We start from the raw sequence: 20,002 nt of genomic DNA on the forward strand, positions 1-20,002 counted from the left end.
TGCTGCTGAACACTATGCATATGAATAGGACATAGTGTTCTTTATAATTGATCATTACTGAAGCCAGTGATCATTTCTCAGTCACAGTTTCTCATTTTCTGGGTGAACAGGGGCTGGGAGTGCTACAGGGATAGCGTCTTCAACCCTGCAGTTGCAGCAGGATTGGCTAGTTCTCTTTGGGCAGAAGAACTGCAGAGAGGGTGGACTTCATGCATTCGCAGCCACCAAAACCATTTTGAACCAACCCAATAAAAAATAAAAATCACTGGGTAAAATTATACAGCTGTGATCTTCAGGAAGGCAAACTCAGGTGCTCCCAATGTGTCTCCTCTGACCTTAGATCAGTGAGGCAGGTACTCAGCTTGTATAAATGATGAAGTTGATGGAGCTATGACAATTTACTCCAAGCGAAGGTCTGCCCCTATGAAAATATTTCAGTGTCGAGCATGAGTCTTAATAATTTTTCGTTTAATATAATATTCCCATCCTCTTGTGTTTCATAGAAGCATAGAACTGCAGGACTAGAAGGGACCTCAAGAGGTCATCTAATCCAGCTCCCTGTGCTGAGGCAAGACCAAGTTTACCTAAACCATCACAGACAGGTGTTTGTCCAACCTGTTCTTTAAAACCTCCAATGACCAGCATTCCACAACCTACCTGGAATTTAGGTAATCTGTTCCAGTACTTAACTATCCTTATCATTTGAAAGTTTTTCCTAATATCTAACCTAAATCTCCCTTGCTGCAGATTAAGCCCATTACTTCTTGTCCTATCCTCAGTGGACATAGAGAACAACTCTTTATAACAACCATTTACATACTTCAGGACTGTTGTCATGTCACTACTCAGTCTTCTCGAGACAAAACCTATTTCATATCACTTTAAAATCTGGACAGATCAAGCAGGGAAAAAGTCAGCACCCCTAAGCCCTGTTTAGCAACTTCCAAAAGATCCAAACAGAAATTTGGAAACTCATTGATTAAGTCTGAAAGTTTCTCTTTTTTTTTTTTTTTTTTTTTTTTGTTAATAATAAATTGCAGGGAGTTCGTGATAAATCACAGCCCTATCAAACTCCGCTCATCGCATGAGACTTTGGCTTTCATTACTCATCTAGTCCCAATTTTCCACTTCTTAGCTCTCTAGAGTCCCAGCATGTTTGCTTTTTCTCAGCGCTGTTGCCCATGGCAATGCCTCAATGTCAAAGACAAAATTGCCACCATGCAATCAGCCTCTCTGTGCCAATGTATCTGTAGTTGGTTCTTGCAAACCCACTCAAATTCTGTCTTTTTTTTTTTCTTCATTTTCATCCCTAAGAATGGCCTCTATTCCAAATGTTTCAAGAGGCATCTGGCACATAACCAGAGGCATTGCTCTGTAGAATAAGGGGAGGCCCACACTTTGTCCACTGACAGTGATATCTTACAGTTAACATCGTAATTAGCAATATGCAAACAAATGAATAATTAGCATAGAGATTATGTGAATTAGTCCTTATGTTATGCACCAACTTCCATACTGATTAGTGAACTGTGGTGCATTGTTGAAACATCTGAGTTGTGCTAATTATTTGCAATGCTGTGAACATGTCTAAGCTTTTGTACTGGTGAACATAGGTAGAGACAAAAAGACATACTACAAAAAAGAGAGGATTCTACAGTAAGATGGGCAGATACTAATTGCTGGCTAATCACTGTGTTAGAGTAATTATATTGTGTGCTTTAAAGTCTACAGTATATTACTCTGTTAATGGCAAAATGAATGCCAGCCTATAATTTCCTACAGTGGAGCTAATTTTTGTTGTTATCATAAAAGGATACATTTGTTTTTTTCACACGAACATTTCCCCTTTTTCAGTAATAGTTTTCAATAATATCTTGTTATTCCGGCTTTTCTAAATTCTACTTGCTTGATTGTCTGGGGCAAGTTTTTCTGCTAATGTCCAATTCAAATATCATTAGTTTGGTGCGTGCGTTTGTTCCCCTTCATCTTTATAATGAGAGGGGGTGAGCACAGGTATTGTGGCTGGGCTAATGAAGTGTCCCCGATGATTACTTTGCAAGATGGCATTATCAGACTGCACGTGTAGTGCTTGGTCTCCATATTGGAAGCAGGCAGAGCTTTTCTCATAATGGAACATTCGAGAGAGCGATGTGAAATGCGCATTAGCATTCAACAGGCCCATTCTTGCTCCCACTGAAAACAATGGACATTTTCCCCTTCACCTCAACTGAAGTAACATGGAGCTCTATAACTCTAATGCAATTATCATCCTAAGACTACATAGTAAATATACCAGTGTGAGCAGACAGCACAGAAAAATGAGTGCGTTATTTTTAAGGCTCTGTTAGCTGTGTGGCAGTTAATGGGAAGATTGAAGGTGGAAATTGGTGATGTGCTCTGTATATCAAGGAAATAGTGAGAAACAGTTATATATTCCTTGGTTACATTCTGTTAACACCGTTCCACTCAGGGCATGTGGGATATGGGAATAATTTTAAAGAGGGGAATAAAACCAAACAAAGGACCCAGGATCAACGCCCCCACCCCCATTATCCCCCTGCAATGTTCTGAAAATCTGTGTCGAGCCTCTCCATGACAGTGCCAGCAATATAATGCTTCCAATTAAATACTGGTTCTTTGTGGCTCAGAAACAGAAAGTGTGCTAGTTGAAGTCACTTGCGCTAAACATAGCGGGGACAACTGTCCCTAGCTTCTGAAAGGTAGCACAGTATTTGCTTTTTATGCCGGCAATTTTCCCTGCCTCGCATAATATAGAAACTGCTTTTTTTTTTCATGCACTGCCTTTTTTCAATAATGATTTCATTTATTTCCTGCAAAATTTCTCTCTCCGTGACTTCCTGGGTCTGTTTTTTGACTCTCACTACGTGTGAGCCCATTGAAATGGCTGTCTCGCTGGTACGTTTTTGCAGCTCACGAGCTATCGGGACTCTTAAAGCTTTTTCCTTCCTGAAGCATTGGGGTCAGATTTTTTTCAAGTGCTCAGCACCCTAAATTGGGATAGATTGTCAAAAGAGATTGCCCCCCCCCCGACGTGCTCTTATGGCAATCAGTTCGCCTAAATAGGAGCCAAGCAGGTGTGAAAATCTGGCCCTTGGTTCTCCAGCCATTGCTGCAGTAAAATAATGCTCTCTCTGTAGCTATTCAGAGTGAACTGAATCCTGCTTCCAGCATCCAGACTAGGACCTTGGTGGGGGGCTCCATGAAGTCAATTCTCCCCACAAGACTTCAGAGGCTGAGCTACCTTGTAGCTTCTCCTCCATTCTTTGAGGCTGGAGTAGAAGCCACACTCTATGTGATGGAGCCTACAGCTCAGCTCCTCCCTTCGCTCACCCTCAAACTCCCACTGGGCACTGCTGCAGAGGGAGCATCTCCTGAGCCAGGCTCAATGACATACAAGGCTCTGTGTGTAGCCCCAGTGCAGGTTACCCTTTTCCTGCAGCCAGAGAGGAGGGGATGCAGGATTTGTGTGTAAGTCTGTTGATGAGGCCAGGGTACATCTATGCTGCGAAAAAAACCCATGGCAGACAGTCTACGAGCCCAGGGCATCTGACTCAGCTCGCTTGACGGGGCTAAAACTAGCCCTGTAGACATTCCTCGTCGGGCTGGACCCCAGGCTCTGAGGCCATTCCCCCTTGCAGGATTTTAGAGCCGAGCTCAAGTCCAGCCCGAGCAGGGATGGCTACACTGCTATTTTTCACCCTATAGCACGAGCCTAAGTTGGTTGAGCTGGGCTCTGAAATGTTCTGTCATGGGGTAGTCTATGCTGCAAAAAAACCAAGGCATTATTTAGTATAATCTATAATGATAACAATAGATCCTTATGCATCTACCGCTTCCTGAATGATTTATATTCTGGAGTGAAATACACCCCCGCCCCCCAGCACCGTATTGAATGGAATGGCTACTATCCTCTCTGATTTATGGAGCATAAGTTGTGGAGTCTAAGCTGATGGCCCAATGATTGTCTTCAGAGACTCTTTCTCAAAGCAGGCTGCAACTGTGCAGTTTCCCCCTGCTTTACAGGATGACATAGCAAGCGCTGGAAGAATCTGCCAGCAATGGGTCTCCTAAAAATGTCACTGGAGTGGGCTCCCATGACAGATGGAGCGTTAGAGTTATCTGTATGTATCTAATATTAATGCCTTCAGTTTTGAAGAGACGAGTAGAATCTAGGCTGTCAGCAAAAGTGTCCCCTCTCCTCTGTGCAATGAATCTAAAGAGCTTTCTCAACCTGACAGCAGAATCTCATTAATGGGGAAAAATACATACATGTGAGGACTCTGCACCAAACAAATCTGCACTAGGAGATTGGGGTTTCCTTTTGTCTGCGTTCCAAAGAAGTGTCACCTAAGAGGCATTGCCAGGCTTCTGCACAGACATTCCAACCATCACCTACATTCTTGGCGGCATGCATTAAGCCCACTAAGTGAGGCCTTGTTCTTGAGAGGTGCAAAGTGCTTAGCACCCTTCAGACAGGAAGCTAGGCACTTCCTAGTTTCAAATCTTAAAAGGTCAGATCCTGCTTCTATTAAAACCAATGGCAAACCTGCAGGTGACTTCAGTGGGAGTAAGGGTGGGTTGCACCCAGAGGGAGGCAGCATGTTCTAGAGAAGGCTCTGGACATGGACTCAAGAGACCTGGTTCTATTCCTGGCTCAGACACTGTCCTGCTGTGGGTCCTTGGGCAAGTTGCTTCCTATTTCTGTTTCCTCTTTCGCCCTTCGTCTGACTCATCAATTTAGATTCTAGAGCACTGCAGGGGGCAGGGACTCTGTGTGTGTGTGTACAGTACCTAGTACAATATGGCCCTGCTTTCAGTTAGGGCTTCTAGGCATGGCCATAATACAAATAATTTAATAATAACAATGAAGGGGGGAGGGATAGCTCAGTGGTTTGAGCATTGGCCTGCTAAAACCCAGGGTTGTGAGTTCAATCCTTGAGGGGGCCATTTAGGGATCTGGGGCAAAAATTGGGGATTGGTCCTGCTTTGAGCAGGGGGTTGGACCTCCTGAGGTCCCTTCCAACCCTGCTAGTCTATGGTTCTAAGTGATGGAAGATGCACAGAATCTTCACTGATAACCTCCCTAGTGGACAAGTCTGAGTTACATTCATAGGTGATATAAACCATGGGGTAAGTTACAAAATCATGGACTGGAGGGACAGAATGAAAAGCAGCTAACAGCAGGCCTAAGATGAAACTGGGGCTTTGCCTTTTTAATTTACCAACACATAACTCACATCACCATTTCGCTGTGTCTCGCTTCTGAATCTGCCCTATGATTTTTTTTTTATGTGACAGAAGGGAAACTAAATAATCCACCACAATATTTCCACCGTGAGACCTGGAGATCATTTTAATAAATGCCTGTAGAATACAAACAGGGGCTGCCAGAGCCCTTCTGAAGATTTGCTTCAGAGCCGCCTAAACCATTCTGGTGTGAAACAGGGAGTCCGCAGCACCAACAGACCGAAACAGGACTGCCACACAGCCATGGTTCTGGGATATACAGCAGGCTACAGAAGAGAAGCAAAATATGGATTAGCTTCTGCTGCTGTTTGAGTATGCCCCCCCAAAAAGAAGAAACCGAAATAGGATAGGAAAGGAAGAAATAGCACAATTTTGTAAAGCCAATAATATCCATCAGTAGCAGCCCCAAAGTTGGGCTGACTTAAATTTGTGGCAAATTTCCCTTTCCATGAAATAAACAAACATACTGCATACACGGAAAAACGTCAAACAATGAGGGGATCAGTTGCCAGCCCCCAAAGTCAGTCAGATGTGTAGGTTTGTAAATATAACACAAAATCTTAGTGGCAACAGCATCTTAACCTGCTGGAAAGACTGGGCCAGTCTTTATCTCTGGTGTATCTCTGTTACAGTAAATGGATTTTCAATGAGGGTGAAACGGATCCAGTGAATTCCCTGGGCCTCTAGCAAATAATACTTGTCTGTGGTGCTCTAATAGGAGAGAAACCAGACTGTGATGTGTTAGATATAGGCACCCCACAGATCTAGTTAGGTGGGGATGAATGTAGCAAAATAACATTTATTAGTAATAAGTTTTGGGGAACTCTGCTGCCTCGTGGTCAATTAACAAATTGGTAACAAACAAAGCATGCATCAAGACATTGAACCATTTAAAAAAAAGTCAGCCAGTGCACTCCTCTTCTTGTAATGGATTGCCTTAGTAAAACAATCATCACCGTAGGGCTGCAAAGTATGGGTCTGATACAGCACATGCTTACTACCGCATGAGTCCCAAAGTCAGCGGGACTATTCATGCTATGTTTGGTAGAAAGTGTTTATAAGAGCCGGTCATTATGCCTGTAAGTTGCCATAATGTGGACTGCTGCAAATCCATACCTTTGGGTCCAGCTCAGGTTAGAATATATTGGGTGTGTTTACTAGTGCACACTAGGCAGCACACAGCATAGGTAAACTTTTCCGATCAAGGGGTTAGCACCCGGAACCTCAACCGTGCTCTGGCTGTTTTGTACCCTGCCACCAGCACAAACCAGCTCAAAAGGCCTGGGAGGCCTTTCCTTATATAGGGTGATCTTTGGGTGGCGTGCTGCTTCTGTAAGAGCTCCATCTACGCCACTCTCCCTGCAGATGCTGTAGAGGACCTAGCACCCATAACAGCAATGTTTAGAGTAGCCCTAAAGGTTCTCTAATTTACCCCGTTGGAGTGGCCTGATATGCTCATGAAGATGTTCTGCACAGAGCTGGTCAAAATTCCGATTTTCCGTTCTACAAAAAATCCATTTTTCCCCCCAAACCAGACCTAAAAAATGTATATTTTGAAATTTCCTGCCAAATGAAAATTCAAAACTGATTTGTTTCAGAAATATCAAAAAGGCCTCATCAAACCATTTCGCTTTAATAAGGTCACAGTGATTCACATCAGCTGTGCTATATGATGTATTTGAAATAGTGACGTCCAAATTCAACCTTATCAAAATGAAACACCTCAATTTTTCATCAAAAATTTCAACAAAATCATTATGTTGATGCAAAACATTTTGATTTATTTAAATCAACATTTACCAACAGAAGACTCTTCCATCTTAAAATTTTCAGCCAGCTGTAGTTCTGCAATTGTGTACAAATAACAACAAACCTTTATCAAATATACCTATGGAATTGGACTACCAATGACCCCTGTGCTACTGTTTGTTTGCAGTAACTGTTGCATTAAACTCCAGCAAACTATTGCTAAATAGATTTGTTGTAAATGCCAGTGAAATTTATTTCTCTAGGATGTGGAAGATGACTCCAAGGTTTTGCAGGTAATGGCTGTGAATCAAAATAGTATAATCTCCCTTTTTTTTCTTCAATGATGTGACTGTATAGCACTCCCTGAAACAACTAAGTATATGTTGATAAGAGGATGCTACTTAACATTACTAAATCACATGACCTATCCAGCCTCAAGATTCAGGGCGAGAGCTGACCAACATCGGCGATCAGGAAGAAATGTCCCAACAATTACCACACAATTGACGTAGAGCACTGTGTCTGCGTTCCATGTTCTTCTGAATCCTGGAGTATAGATAGCAGATGAGGTGGACCACTCTTCTATCAGGGTGGTGAGACGGAGGTTAGCTAAGTGGTATGCGCCTGTGTGTTGCTATATATTAATATTATTGTAACGACAGTGCTCTTTTTTTGGTTAGTAAGGTCTGGAATACAGGTGAGACTGTTCAGCTACAGTCTGTGGTTAGTGCGGCTTGCAGGAGGCAAGAACCAAAACAGTACACCCCCTTCCCATAAGTTGGGACAATCTCAAAGGAGCTGATTAGTGCTCTTGTATAAGGAACTTATGTATGGATAACACTTCTGTGACCAGTGGGTGGCACTGGTGCTGCAATAAGGCTCCAAAAAGCAACAGGACTCGAGCTGGACAAAAAAAAATCGATGGATTTTTTCATCAGAAAATATAGTTTTGTCAAAATTTACATATTTCATGGCAAGTGTCATTTTCAATGCAATTGTTGACAGGAAAAAGTTCAAATGAATTATTTCAGCTTTCTCATTGTTTTGGTAATGTTGAAACATTTAGATTAATTTCATTTTGACTTTAATATTATATTAAAATATTGATGTTAATATTTTAATATATTTTATATCCTAGTGTTATGACATTATCCAAATGGAAAAAAAATCCTTATCAAAAGGACACGTTTCAATTGATCCCAAATCAATTTTTTTTCAGAATTTTCATTGCTTGAAAATTTTCGGTTTTTTGTTTTGATTTGGAATGTAAACCAAGTTCAAAATGTTGGCATTTTCCGCTGAACGGAAATCCTGTTTTCTGACCAGCTCTAAACAGGTCCCCTGCCATTGGTAGAGGAATTGTGGAGAGCAAGAAGGAAACCTGGAGAGTAACATTTATGAGCTGAAAGGAAAAATCATCTGTCAGCTGCTTTTCAGATACAGAATTTGATTGCACATGTTCACGTTGCTCCAAAGAGGCATATAGTCCAATGGATAGTACATCAGACTGGGACTCAGCAGTATATTCTCTGCTGCCACTGACTTGCTATATGAATTTGGGCAAGTCATTTCACCTTTCTGTGCCTCTGTAAGCTGTCTGCACTAGGAATGGTCTCTCATTATGGACAGTACCCGGCACAGTGGGGCCCTGATCTCAGCTGAGCCCTCTAATTGTTACTGTAATTTAAAAATAATGTGAGCTGATGAGTGCCCTCAGCTTGCTGTGAACCTGTGGGGACTGGAACACTTGGCATCTCACCTGCTCAAGCACTTAGTCCTTGATCCAAAGCCTAGTGTAATCAATGGGAGTCTTTCCACTGACAGGTTGGATCAGACCCTCAGTAAGTGCTGAGCAGACTTGGCACTCTGTCCTGATGACCATCTTTCCAAACCAAGAAAAAACCCTTTATACCCCCCATGTTGTGTGTGAACCATTGCACAAGCTGGTTTGTTGTTGGTTAGACAGTGGAACCTATTTACCATAATTTTTAAGATAGCATGAAACTCTGTTCAGTGGAAGCCCCCAAAGGATTCCCATTTTAATCTGCATAAATGTTGATCTGGTGTAGCAAACCTCATAGAGTCCAGCTGGTAGGAACACCTGCAGAAGTAGTCAAAGCAGAGGCTGCTGCACTGAGCCAGAGAGGGGTTAAATGGGGCCCAGCTGGGGCCACTCCTCACCATAGCATCCCCCTGGACCCAGAACAGTGCATGGAAGATACCTCCCCCCACATGCTGGGGGAAACTGGTACCCTGGTAGTACCTCCCCTCCTGCCTTCCTCCTCCTTCTGCCATATATCCTTGGGGAATGCAGTAAATGCACCAATGCAGCAAAGTGCTTAAGAACATGTGAATAGTCCCATTGAAGTCAAGGTATCAGATTAGATCAGTGGGACTACTCGCTTGCTAAAATTAAGCATGTGCTTACATTCTTTGCCAGATCAGAGCTATAAGAAATAGAGTGGAACAACTCCTGTATTTCCAAGAGGTGTATAACTGTTGCTTTTGTTCCTCTAAATGTTGTAATGGGCTCAGTAATGAAGAAAACATGTCTGGTTTTCATATGAAACAGTTGCTTTGGTCAGGTGTCTGTTAACAGTAGATAATGAATGTGACATAATTTGGCTCGGTCTGTTTTAATCCTTTAACTGCACAGCGTATTTTTTCCTGATCAGGAGCAGAAATCCAGACTGTGATATTAACTGTGGGGATTATTTGGTCTTTGAACAATTAACACACTAGCAAGAAGCAACTGCATAATGTTAGCAGAATGAATGTTAACATTTCCTCTGATACCTACGTTCAGAACCAGGCTCAACTGAGTCAGCAATTTTGAGCAGCAATATTCAAAGATCTACATTTGACTGAAATTGTTCTCCCTTGGCCTACAGAGTAGATTAAAGAAAAGTTTGGTCAGTTTCAGAGATGTTAACACCAATGCATCAGATGTCAGAAAAGAGTGAAGTTCCAGACTACCTTGTCATTGGAGCCCAGGTGGCCACTTTACCTTCAAAGCAGATTATCGGAGCCTGTTGATAAATAAAATAAACGGAACAGCAAAGCAGGAAAATGTTTCTTTTAGTGGGCGGCAATTGCTTGTATATTTGACGCATCCCCTTAAATTACTGCTGAGTAAAATTAATTTGCTACTTTTTTTCTTTCTAAGAGGTGACAGCATGTTTTAGTAGTTAGGTTAAAGGGGAGAGAGGTGGGAAATGGGGTGAAATCCAGCCCACATCAAAGTCCATAGCAAAATGCTTATTGACGTCAGTGGAGCCAGAATTTCACCCCTGAATTCTAGTCCTGACTTTGCTCTGGGTTTATTTCATGATCTTAATCAAGACTCTTAATAGAGCTAGTTAAAATGTTTGCTTTTTTGATGAAAAATGAAATCCAGAATATTTCAGCCAAAAAACAACGTATTTAAAGATGTTGCTATCGTATCTTACGGAAGTTGTAGTTCAGGGGTGTCATGCACCCATTCTCCTCTATAGGTCACGCTTCCAGGTCGGACAGCATCTCCCATGATGTACCACAGTCTCCCCTCTTGGTGACTGCATCGTAGTAGTCATATGGCAGTGGTGCATCATAGGAGATGGAGTCCAGCTGAGAGTCCAGCTCATAGAGGAGAATGAGAACATTGCATCCAAACTATAGTTCCTCAAGGCACAGCAGCAATAGTTGAGAATCAAAATATTTTTGGTTTTGTGCATTCAGTATTTCAACAAGAAATCAAAATCTTCTACAGAAAATTTCATTCTATCGGAGAACCAATTTTCCATACAAAACCTGTTTTAACACACAATTTTCTATGAGTACTACTTTTAACTTCTCTGAACCTCAGGTTACACATCTCACGAACACTTGGAGATTCTTGGATTAAAGTACCTGGAACCATAAGTGTAAAGTATTACTTCAATAATGATATTAGAATCATAGAACTGGAAGGGACCTCCAGAGCTCATCTAGTCCACACTGAAAAATGGAGATTGGGAATAAAGCTGAAAGGAAAAGAAAATTTGGTGGACATTTTTAGAAAATTTACTTTTTTTTTTTTATTTCTAACTTTAGCATTGGAACCAATTCTACAGTTGCTCAAAAAAAAAAGTCCTGATTTTTCAAATTAAAAATAAAATCGAATCAGCTACTTAGCGAAAATATATAATCTGTATTTGTATCCAGAGTCAGAAAAGAAGAAGGAAAAGAAGGTGGTGGTGGAGGTCATATCTCATTTTCTCCAAACCAGTTCACCACGAGCAATAAGAAGTTTTGTTTTACACGCCTTGCTTTAGTGTTTGACAGAGCAATAAAGGCAGCAGAGCTCTGACTGCAAAGGGAACTAGACCAGATAACAAAACCAGCAGTGAAATAGTGGTGAGGTTGTTTTTAAGCCCGTTGATTATTTCTGATTATGTCATTATGAGGACACTGATGTTGGGAAAACACATTATAATTGTGAGGAAGGATGATCATGTGGTGAAGACACTGAAGTGGATTCAGGAGAGTTTTTGGTTCAGTTGCCTGCTCTGACAGAGACTCCCTATGTGTGATCTTAGGCAAGACTATTTCTCTTGGTCTCTGTTCCCCATCTGTACAATGGGGATAATAATACTTACTTCCTCCCGCTCTTGTCTAGTTAGAATGTAAGCACTTCTGGGCAGGAACTGACCCTTTACTATGTGTATGTCCAGCATATAGCACAATGCAGCCGGTATCTTGGTTGATGCCCCTGAACACTACTGTAATAATGAGAGGATTGGAAAAAAAACCCCAGTGGCTTTGACTGGAAAAATATCTTGGGGTACAATTTGCCTGGCATTCAGGTAGACGGCTGAATATATGAGCTAAATTCTGTTGTCAGCTACATTGGTGTAAATCTGGAGTAACTCAATGAGCAAAATTCAGCCCTGGCTTATATCCATCTAAATCCAACGCAATCGATGGGATTGAAGGTGTAAATCAGAGCCGAATCTGAACCAATATTCTTGAAGAAAAACATTGGAAATCAGTAGTAACTCTGGATTTACAGCATAACTGAGAGCAGAAATTTGGCACAGTGAGTTACTGCTTCTCCCCATCTTCTCTAGATGTTTGACGTATGTTTTCTTAGCCTGGCAGCCCACGGAAGGATGCAGATGTCATCTCCATAGTAAACCAAAATATTTGGCAGAAAAATTGGCAGGCTCATGGAGAGCCATAAATAACTCTTATGAAAACGGTAGCTACTTAAGGAGCAAAGATTTCATTTGAATGCTGATCTTTCCCACTGCAGAACATTGCTCCTGACTCATCAATATTTTAGAAAAGAAAGAGAAACCTCCTACAGCTGCCAAAGCCAAATTGGGGAAATTAAAAATCAATCCTATTTCCAGCGTGGCCTTCAGCAGGTGCTAGAATCCAGTAAATCATAGGTGGGTGACCTCTCCCTAGGCTACTGTTGGGAATCTAGACCCTCGTATTCAAGCCAATGAGCTTTCTGTCCAGTGTGTACATTAATTTCCATTAAACTAGCATTGCCCGCAGGCACAAAGTTGCATACGATTCAACTTTAGAAAGTGAAAGGGACAATTTCTCTGCCTGTTTCTCTCATATGGCAAGAAAACATGAGTCAAATCTTCCCCCAAAGTAATTCAGTTGAGCACGAGGGGATTACACCAGACTGTGAATTTGGCCCAATAATTAAAAGGGCACAGACTTCATGGTAAGGGAGCACATCTGTTGACAGTAATTGCTGCAGGTACATCATCAATGATATTTTTTAGGCAGGGCTTGTTTCAGATTTGCCTTAGTGCTAGTGGTTAAATAGTATTGGTGATAGCTGGCAACTGAATCCCACTTAATGAATTCGGTTCCCTCCAGCATTGCCCATTGCAGCACAGAAGTGAGGTGCTATGGTAATGGATATAAGTAGAATCCATAGGAATAATACTGTATGTTTAGAGATATACAGCTACCCGTAAAGATCAGGATACTTATCCAAACTGAGCTTGAACTCCAAAATTGTGACTGCTTCTCTGAAGCCTGTCCATATCATCTCACCTCATCATGAGCCTGCAAAAATAGTCTGGAAATAACATGAGACCAACCTTTATTGGGAGGTGTCTGCATTTCTTTTTCTGGCTCCTGCACTTTTTTTGCAGACATTTAAGGAACTCAGCATTGTGATTCTGTAGATGGTCAAATTTTCACTGGTGGAAGGAAGCGAAGGTTGTAACCGGAGCTGGCCAAAAGTCAGAATTTCCATTCCACGGAAAATTCTGACATTTCAAATTTGTGCTCATTCCAAATTGGAAGAGAAAGGAGCAATTCTGAAACTTCCTGCACAATGAATTTTTTTCCCTAAAATTTCATTGTGGGTCAATCTGAACATTTCATTTCACTACAATTGAAGTGTTTCCTTTCAATTTCAGCTACGTAAAAAAATCAAAAATGAAAAATGGTTTCAAGATGAAAAATCAGAACCTCTCATTCTGATCATGTCTGACATCAAAATGCTTTGTTTTGAGGGTTCCAAAACAAAATGGAGTCAAAGGACACATTTCTGCAAAACATTTTGATTTTGATGAAACAGCACTTTCGATAGAAAAGAGTTGTGTCGGAAAATTTTCAACCAGTTCTAGTTGTAACTCTAGCCCACCTGGTTTGTTCATACATATGAATGAGCAAATATATGCTCTTGCTGTGTGGCCAAGGTACACCCGTTATTTTTTCTCCACTCAAGTGGTCCTGATGAGTGTGACAATCATGCACCTCATATGTACTAATAATCATGCTTTAATTGTTTGCTACCACATGCATCGAGGTATATGCCTTAAAAGGGCCTGGCATCGTGTCTGCACATGATGCTTTTGTCTGCAAAATTTGCATGTGTAAATTTCCACACAGAAGCACTAATTGTTGGGCCACATTTGGAAGCTAGAGGTACCAGTGCTTAGATTGCCATACTAAGCTTCATTTAAAAGGATAGTGCATAGGAATATGCTACAATAGTTTAGCATAAGGAAGAACAGCACTTTGGAACAAATACAGGAGGGGAAACATTGGTGGTTATTTTTGGGGGTGGGGGGATGGTTAGCTGGAATCTGAAAAAATTAGTTTCCGAGCCCTGTAAAAGATGCTGATGTTGCATTTTACAGGTTTCTAGCCAAGGTGCTTGTCATGTCAATAATGAAGGGTCACAGAACGAGCTGCTTTCTTCTAATATTGAACAGAGAACTTGATTAGATTAAGGAAAACAATCTTATTCCTGGAGCTTCTCTCTCTCTCTCTGCTTCTCTAGAACCTTCTCCAGGACCCTCCTGGTCTGGCTTCCGGCTACAATTTTAAAGAAACAGTACACACATCTTCTCTTGCCAGTCATTCTCTGTGAATCTGGCCATGTATTTAGAGAGCACGGTTGTAACCTTAGCCTTGTAGAAACAAATCTGAGTTTAAATACGTTGGCCATGCGCCCAGTATTAAACCAGACTGTCCTCTTTTGGATGTTTTTTCCTCTGTCTGGTACTGAGACAAAACCAAACATAGTTTTGTCTGGTATCAGATGGGAGACACCATTTTTGAAGGATGGGCTGCTCTGCCCCCACACATGTAGCAGGGTGAAGTTATGCTGGTGGAGTTGGTGTGGTATGCTCTTCAAAATGGCGTCATTTGTGCAGTATGACCTCATACGCACAGTGTGTTCAACGTCATGGCAGCCCCCTCTGTTCCTGGAAGTACTGGAATGTCTGGTGTTCTGGGAATGTGTTAGTGGCCATCCTAAGTTTTAAGGGAGGCAATTTGTGGGTGCTATGGAAGTCCTTGAGATAGATACCAATCCTTCCACTACCATGCAGTTACACATGTAGCCGGGTGAGGGAGGAGTGTAACTGAAGATTTTTGAGCAGAGAAGTTGGAGCAGGCTCCGTACTTCACAGCCGCACAGACTCCTGTACCTTCAGTGACAGGTAATAATGGAAATCTATTTCTGACTAAGCTCTAAATAATTACAGCCAGAATGTTATTGCAGTGCTGATGAGTATTTATCCAACAGAACAAAAACAGCATGTTGATTCTTGAACCACAGAAAGCCATAATTGTCATTTAAAATCTGGCATGTTATTTACAACATTAAATTCATTATCTTCTGGAATCTTATAATTATAAATCTAAAATATCACTTTGAATATATTTGCATGAGTAAGGAATCTTCATTTTTTTTTACCATAGTAGGTTGGAATATTGTTTTTCTTGTTTTAATTAAATATGAGTGACAGAGATCAAGCAAAAAAATTATGTCTTCTCTATATACAGACTGCATTGTGCTTTGAAACTATTAATTGTCAGTTATCCCAAAAAGTTATGATTTTAAAATTACAGCTCTCATTTGAAATGTCTTTCACTCACACAGTAACTCGTACCTATTCCTTAGCTATTGATGCAATGACTGTATCAAATTAAGGTATTTTTGTTTGTTTTAAGAGCCTGAGTAAGATCACTTTAAATGTTCTATCAATTCCAGAGATGCCGAAGTACAATCAGGGAACATGACAAGATATTAAGTGACAGAAATATTGAAAGGAAAAAATGGGGCTTGGGTATTAAAAAGAAAATAACAATATGCATTTGCTCTGGTTTACTGTTTTCCAGCCAAGGATCTAACAGATTGATGAGCAAGCCTCCCCAGTCTTCGATGGGAGCAGAATCAGACCCTAGTGTGTGCAGAATGCTTTGACCCTGATATTATGATGTTGAGTTACTACTTTTAGTCCCACTGAGTGAGATTGTTGAAAGAGCCCAAGGCCAGATTTTCAAATGCTCAGCACCTGTGGTGCCTAAATGGGAGCTGAGCGCCTTGGAAAATCTGGCCATTGATTTCTTTGGAGCTACACGATGTACTAACTCAACAGGAATTAACTCTGCCCCTGACCTTAGTGTTAACCCGTCTGTTCCTCAGCTTCTTGTAAATTGGGGATAGTGCTTACTTTAACGGGGCGTGCTGTGGCTTAATGAATGTTTGCAAAGTTGTAAGTCTTAGCACTCTGTGGTCATTTAAAAGGCATCATAGGCCGCATATTGAAAGGCCATTCTCATAAGAGTCTTCCATAGCTGTTTGGGTATTGCTAGGAAGACACTATGACCTATCCAGAAATTGTGAAGTCACTTAAGACTGGATTTTCAAAGTTATTTAGATGCTTAAAGATGTGGATAGATGCCTAATAGGATGATCAAATGAGTCTAGGACCTTACTCCTATTGATGGGAGTTAGGCACTTTTAGAAGCAGATAGATGCCTAAATATATTTGAAAAATCTGACCATTAGTTCCAACAGTACTATAAATGACACTAAGTTAATTGATAGTCAGTAGAATTTCATTTTCTGGTTCAATCAGTTTTGAGTCAGAAATTTCTGTATATAACAACTAACTGAGGTTCCGCAGACTTTCTAACATTGCCAGTATCATGCATTCTGCCCTAAGGATTATCCTTTCCATCGCAAACACTGATGTGTAATGTATTACAAACTGTTCTCATCTCACAGAAGCAGTAGGGAGGTTTTGTCTCTGTTTTAGCCCTGGCTGGATGTTTATGTTCATTCATTCATTGTTCCTATTCTGTTTGCCTGACTCACACTTTATTACAAGGACAAGTTATTACTGAGATAACACTCCTGTATCCTGGAGTAATAGTGTTCTTATATTTAGTCGGCTATCTCTCAAAGGATCAACAGGACACAGTCTTTTGTAATTACAAGTAGAACTCTGAGTATATGGGCATTCAGGACAGATGTCACGTCTCAGATGCTTGGCATATTATTTATCCATGACATTAGGAATTAGGAACATAAGGGTTTGATGTCAAGATTACACAATGAAGTCTATATTCTAAAAACTAACAAGAGCATGGCCAGGTGCCATTAGTCTGTGCCTGCAAGCTTCGCTATAAAGATGTCCATATGTCCCAGCTTGTGCGTACATGTACACTTCCCGCTCCTGTGCACTATTACAATGCTGCAACATTCTAGGTTCCGACCCTGCAGTGAGTTCTATAGGAGTGCATCCTTTGCCCGGCCCCATTGAATTCAAGGGGCCTTCATCTGCAAACACAATAGGAAATGTTTAACTCCTAAACGGACTGTAGCCATGCATATTTCAAGGAAATTACAGGCACGTTTCTACTGATTGTAGGTTTTGCCTAACCTAAATTTTGGGCCTAAATCAACATGTCAATGTCACTTTAGCTTGGAAAAACCACCACTGCATATGCCCAGCAGCTACATATTATCAACACGTCATAAGTGTATTAGCACGCAGGAGGTACTGTGATACTTGGGACTGTAACAATGGATTAAGAACTACCTAGGTACATATTGACAAGATAGTCCAAGGAGTTTCCAAAGGAGCCATTATTGACTATTGTGTCAATGATGCATGAATGAAGGAGTCCCAAAATACAGCCTGCACTGGCATGATAGACCATAACTGCTCTGCGGTGTTATAGTCCATCATGTCAACACCACACAGACAAAAGACTTTTCTTAAGGAAACTCCAAAAGAGGAATTGCATTAGTTTTGTAGCTGCTGTGCGCAAACAGCACTGCTTTGGCTAATGAGAAGAGGGGAAAATATTGTAGCTCTTTGCTTTTAAAATAAATTCTCTCTCAGCCCTTGCAGCTATGGCATGTTTGTTTTTTTCAAAAGAGTCCAGCTAAAGACAGTACCACCACAAAATGCTTGATAGTTCAGGAAAGATTGTTGTAATGATTCTGGACAGCAATTGTCAGGGTTAAGAAAGTTATTTGTTCCATTGGTTTATGGAACTGGCTAGTAGTATTTTATTGTCAAATGGAATTAGTTTTATATCAAGAAGAGTGATTACTTGGGTTCACAGCATTTGAGATTAAACTTGATGATTTCATGTCCATTATTGATTTAGGCTTTAAATTCAGTGAAGTAGTGGGTTTATATTTTACTTAAGGGGATTTGATCACAGTAGATGTAATCTTCAATGGCTTCTGCAAATAAATTTGTAAAGTTGCTACCCCTTTTACAGTAGTTGAAGAAGACAAGTGAAGGTGGAGATAAAAGACCCCTTATCCCAACTGAAATGGCGTAAAAAGATTTAAAGAGACACTGGTAAAAAAAAAAAAAAAAAATACCACTTTGGCTTCCTGAGTATGCTGGGTATGTTTTAGCACTTGAGATAGTGAAGTTCCATGGCTAGGTCAGATGTGGAAAAGTGGTCTCCCAGGGATATACCTCAGCCCAGCGCTCAGCAGTAAGGATTTGACCAGGGTATGTCTTTTTCTCCTTGTGTCCTCTCCTAATAGCTAGATAGGTAGCTACCCTATGTAACCTTCTCTCCGGCCTTAAAATTGCACTGCGGGAAGACAGAAGGCAGCCCACATCTAAGCTTGGTCTACAGTAGAAAATTGTCAGCTCAACTACATTGCTCAGGGTGTGAAAAATCCACCCCCCTGACTGGCACAGTTAAGCCAACCTAACCCCGGGTGTAGACGGTGGTAGGTCGATAGAAGAATTCTTCTGTAGACCTAGCAACGGCCTCTCAGAGAGGTGGATCACCTACGCTGACGGGACAGCCCCACCTTTCGGCACAAGTAGAGTCGCTACGGGGGCGCAGCTGCAGTGGTACCGCTCTGTCACTGTAGCATTTCAAGTGTAGACAAGCCCCGAGTCTCACGGCAGGGCTGGGCTAAGTAAGCACCGTGCACAGGAGGCAGCCTAGTACTGCACTGTGACATGGAAATAAAGGATGGTGTCTGGAAAGCCACAAAAGCATCTTGAAATAGGGCAGCCCTTGGAAACACGGTGTGGAGAACCAATGAGTCAGAGCTGAGTGCTGCTGTCCTGGGATCTTCAGCCAAGGGAAGACCAGTGGCGAGTGGACAGACAATGTGCCGCTCTCCTGGCACTGGTGTATGTCTGAAGAGGAAGGATAGAAAGCATTTCAAGGAGGCAGCAGTCAACAATAGGCCACCCAGGGTCCCTGTAGCACCATCACCCAAATGGGGAATAGGTATGGAAGACTACCCATTGAACCTCTTCTCCACTAGCATTAGCAGGAGCTGCACCAAGCCCTGTTTAGAGCAGGTGAAACTTTTTGGCTGAAACTTTTTTTCAAAAAATTCTGAAAAAGCCAATGTGCTTTGTTTAGACATTTTCCAAATGAAATGCTTTCATTTTTCAATTGGAAATTACTTAATTTTTTAAAAAAATAGCTCAAAAACTAAACAAACAAAATGTTTCATTTGACCCAAAATGAGATTTTCTTTAACTTTTTAATGCACTGAAAAATTTTCCTTTTGCGTCAACTGAAATGAAAAGATACAGTTTTAGAACAGCCAGCGGATGGAAAAATCGGTTATTTGCACAGCTCTAGTCCAGTGAGCATGTGTGGGAGCTGCACAGCTCAGGCCACCATGAGCCTTCCTCCCCACTCCTCCTTCAAGTCCTTAAAATTTCTAAATGTCGCTCTTCCGTAGTCCAAGTGTTAGCGCAATAGATGTACAAGCTGTATGCTATTTTTAAATATAATGCAACCATGGAGCTACTAAGATGGGAGCCACTTGGCTTTTATCATTTCCCCTTCCTCTTTCTTTCCCCCTCCATGTTGTGTTTGTATGTTGTCTACTTGTACTGTGTAGATTGCAAACTCCTTGGGGTCGGGGACCTCAGCTGAGATCCTCAAAGGTAGCTAGGTGCCTAAAGACCTTTAAGGATGTGGGCTTTTGTCTTCATGCGCTTTACAGATGGTCTGTCACTATATGGCAATAGTTAAGAAAACAAACCTTTGCTTGTGTGAGGGCCCTTACCCGTAGTGCAGGGCAGGAGGACACAAAACCCCTCTGCAATTGGCAATCCATTGACTGCTTTTGTTTTCAGAAATATGCACTGGGAAACAAAGCATCTGACGACAGCAGGGTCGTGTACAGTGAAGCTCTCCCTCATTTCAACACTGGGGAGAAAATCTTAAGGTTGCTCCCAGCATG

At 41.4% G+C, this 20,002-nt stretch overlaps 1 long non-coding RNA gene across 3 annotated transcripts in view; it reads left to right on the forward strand.

The window, feature by feature from the left end:
* Window positions 1–20,002, forward strand: part of LOC141999266 (uncharacterized) — a 124,201-nt gene that overhangs the window by 19,149 nt on the left and 85,050 nt on the right. The window contains exon 1 of one of the 3 annotated variants that reach the window (XR_012641986.1): window positions 593–668. The exons of the other annotated variants lie outside the window; for them this stretch is intronic. This is a non-coding gene — a long non-coding RNA (uncharacterized LOC141999266). Of the gene's footprint in view, window positions 1–592; window positions 669–20,002 lie in introns of those variants that run through there. 3 annotated transcript variants of the gene reach the window in all.

Source organism: Natator depressus, chromosome 15 (assembly GCF_965152275.1).
Source record: "Natator depressus isolate rNatDep1 chromosome 15, rNatDep2.hap1, whole genome shotgun sequence".
Classification (NCBI taxonomy): domain Eukaryota; kingdom Metazoa; phylum Chordata; order Testudines; family Cheloniidae; genus Natator; species Natator depressus.